This window comes from Cupressus sempervirens, chromosome 10 (assembly GCF_028749045.1).
Source record: "Cupressus sempervirens isolate cs-2001-9-10 chromosome 10, ASM2874904v1, whole genome shotgun sequence".
Classification (NCBI taxonomy): Eukaryota; Viridiplantae; Streptophyta; class Pinopsida; order Cupressales; family Cupressaceae; genus Cupressus; species Cupressus sempervirens.
In genome coordinates this window covers 113,082,304-113,086,088 of record NC_143127.1, presented here as the reverse complement: position 1 = coordinate 113,086,088, position 3,785 = coordinate 113,082,304, and positions in this window count along the sequence as shown.

The following is a 3,785-nucleotide window of genomic DNA, read 5'->3' as shown; positions in this document are numbered from 1 at the left end:
TAAGGAGACTTTTATTGAAGCCTTTGATTTGGGAGGTCCAATGTCATTACCTATTAACATGGGCAAATTAAATGAAAACTTTAAGAATCAGAAGAGCTTCTACATGGGAAGGACAATGAAAATACATATACTAATGTTCAAGAAAGAGAAAGGGGAAATTTGAAAGAAGAAGGAGGTGGAAGACCTTATGTCCCTAGAATTATTTCAAGGATATATGTAGAACCTTTTCTTTTGGTCTAAGCAAATCCTTAGGTTCAGATGGAACCATGAATGCTCTTGGTGGGCATTATGTTATGTCTTTGAATATCCAGGAACCAAACAAAAATTTTGGATATAATTTTTTGATTTGCATCATCAATAAGATCCATGATAAAATTATTTTTGTATAGGAGGGAAGAATGGAGAACTTTAGGTTCCATCATTACTTCTTGATCATGCATCTGATCCTCTTTAGAAATGTACAATTCTTTGATTAGAGCTTCTTTGAGTGTACAAAGGAATGAGGAGAAAGGCCACCTAAAAAAAGATGGACAAGGGTATAGAAAAGATTCTACCCATGTTCAAATGTTATTTCTTTTTATAATTACTTTGTGCACCCTATCTTAAAAATGATAGGACTTGTTAATGAAAGGGTACCTAGAAGTGTTAGGAAGGTGGGTAGGCCTAATTCACATTTTGATGCAAGGAAACAATTAGGGTGTGACTAAGGAAGTAGTTTTATATTTGAGGAACATACTATCATCAAAATTTATTTATTCCCTTAGCCACCTCACATTCTACCAAAATATGTCCCAAAGAGACTAGGTTTCATAGAAGTCTTTTGGAAATTAATCTCACTAAATAGAGAATATCTAGGTTGAACTATCAAAAAGGGAACATTTTTTTGTAGATGTACCAAGATAGGAGATTTTGATTTAGGGAACAATTCCATAGAGGAAACTAATGCTTTCCTAAGAGGCTATAAGTTGTCATGGGATAGCAAGAACATATGGCTCATGCAACATAATTAGAAATACTTTAAAGAAAATGAGGGGATATACTTTACTTCCAACAAAGTGTTTATGGGAGGAGGATGTCATTGTTGACTGATTAGATGAGACTATTTGTAAAGAAGGATGATCAAATATAGAGATTACCTAATTCTTTAATAGGAGGTGAGAAAGGTAGATCCATCCTTTAAGGGATTCTATCCTAAAGAATACTATTGGTCTAGGTTTGACAAGTGTGTTCAAATTTAAATGAGATCTTAGCATAAGTACTAGAAGAAATAAGGAAAAAGGTAGATCCTAAGTCTTTTGATGAGGAAACTTTTGTAGAGGTCAAAGATGAAGATGAGGGTCAAGCTAAAGCTTTAGAATCGGCTCAACAGAGGAGAAAGAATCAAAAAATAGTGGAGATTCCACAAAAGGCCTAATAGAAAGCCTTGTAGATCCTACCAACAAACAACCAATAGTTTGATATTGTAAGGATAAATTATCTGATAGCTCAAGTCATTGAGGATGAGAAAAAGGCATCAAATTTTATACTTATTGTTCAAATGATTCTATACAAAGAATAATATGCAAACTAATAGAGATCTAAACTTAAAATATGTGTTCTTATCTTTTCTTAAAGCTTTCAAGTTCTCTATAAGTTGTAATTATAGCTTAGAAAGATCATATTCATGATCTTTCTTCACAATTTTATATCCCAAGTCAACTACAATGAATGACACATTATTCAATCTACTAGTTTGATAAAACTTGTGTGCAATCACATAAATGAAAAATTCAATTAGGGGATCCTCAAAGCAATCTACTGACATTCCATGTCCATTCAATATTTCCTTAGTTAGGTTTTCAATTTCTTTTAGTGTGCCACTCCTTATGCTCTTTGGTTGATCCAATGTAAGATACCTAGTTACTCTTTGAATAATTTCTCTATTGATCATGATTGTTCCACCTTCCAACCATACCTTCATGTCATGATCTTAGCTTGGAACAATTTCTATCCATTCATTCTTGAAAATTTTGGGAAAATCTAGGGCATAAGTCAACCCTTTGTCTACAATGATTTTGAATTCATCTTTTAGAATTCCATCTACACAACTTGTCATAAGTTGTCTTGATTTCAAAATCTCAAATTTCTCCAATTTTACATTGATAACATTATTTGATGTGTTTTATAGTCAATACTCTAGGTAGAATAAAATATAGAACTTTGACATTATCATCAAGTGTTTCAACATTAATTGTATTTCATAAGTTTGGTCAACACCTATGACCATTCCTTATCATTTTTGTATTCTTATCCTTTGTGATTTCACTTCCAGACACCAATGTGAACTAGGGTTTTCAATAAAATCTTTTCACAAAATACCTTTCTTGATAATAAGAGTAATACTTACTTCTTTTCACAAATTTAATAATTCATTGTTGTGATTCCTTGCTTTTTTTTTTGAGATCACCTTTATTCATCTCTTGAACTCTTAGATCACTAGGTAAGAAAAAAATCATTCATATTCAATATATAGCTTTGATCTTTCAATTTAGGTCTGTAATACGTGTCCTTGTATTCAGATACTTTATGACAATTGTGCTTAGCCTAAACTTTAGTTTGATCAACATTATGTACTTGGTCATAAGAAATTGACACTCTCAAAATGTGATCCTTCTTGATCACTTAGTCTATACTATATGACTCGGTCAGTATAGACTATACCATTAATGCTTGGTACTTACTAAATTTTATTTCTAATATTTATCCATGCATCTTTAATTATGTAAATATATCTTTTCAATGCTTTAATGCTAGAAACTAATGTAAAATATAGCTTTCAAGTATACATTTCCTACATACCTCTTTTCTTTTAGTGATGTGTGGTGTGATCACCAGATCCATTAGATTGGGTGATCACAGTGTCTTCTACTCTACTACTTCCATTTCTTACTACCTCTATTTGTGTCTTCTTTTCTAGTTTGTCATTTTCATTTCTTGATGTTGGTGCAAGTGTCCTGGTTTATAGTTCTTACTTATGTGCCCCACTCTAAGACAATTGAAACATATTATCTCACCATTTAGCCATTTCTTGTAAGTTCCTTTGAAATTTGTTCTAAATAAATTCTCTAGAATGTGTCCATATTCTCCACAATCATGACAACTTTATCATGTATTATAATCCCAATCATAGGAATTTCCTTTCTTTTGTACATGAGTTTTTTTTTTTTTTAGGTGACCATTGTGATTTCTTCTTAAGTATGCACCCATAAGCCTTATGTCCATACATTTGAAAATTATAGCAATGACCTTGGAATCTAGATACCTTTCTAGTTGAATCTATGCTCTCTATCTCGCATGCATGAACTTGATATCCTACTTTCTTGTATTTAGAATAATTACCACATGGATTAGGTTTAGGAATTTCCTTACCATTTTTCTTCTATAGATATTTTCTATATGTCCAATTTTTCCATAGTAATAGCACATAGGTTTTCCTTTAGCATTCCTTTATTCTAAACTTTTGGGTGATTCTCCTTCTTTAGTAGTCAAAAATTACTTGTATCTAAGTCCTCATGCTTCTTTTGCTCTTGGTGATTTTATCATGTCTTCAAAATGTTTGATTGTTTCATTTGGTTTTTTCATCTTTTCCATGATTTCATTTTTATGTCTTAACTCATTCTTCAATTGCTCATTTTGTAACTTTAGATTTTTTATTTCCAAATCTTTTTTATTTGCTTCTTGATTTGACATTAACAATTAATTTATCATATCAAGCTAAATATTTTTAATCTTATGAACTTCAAATG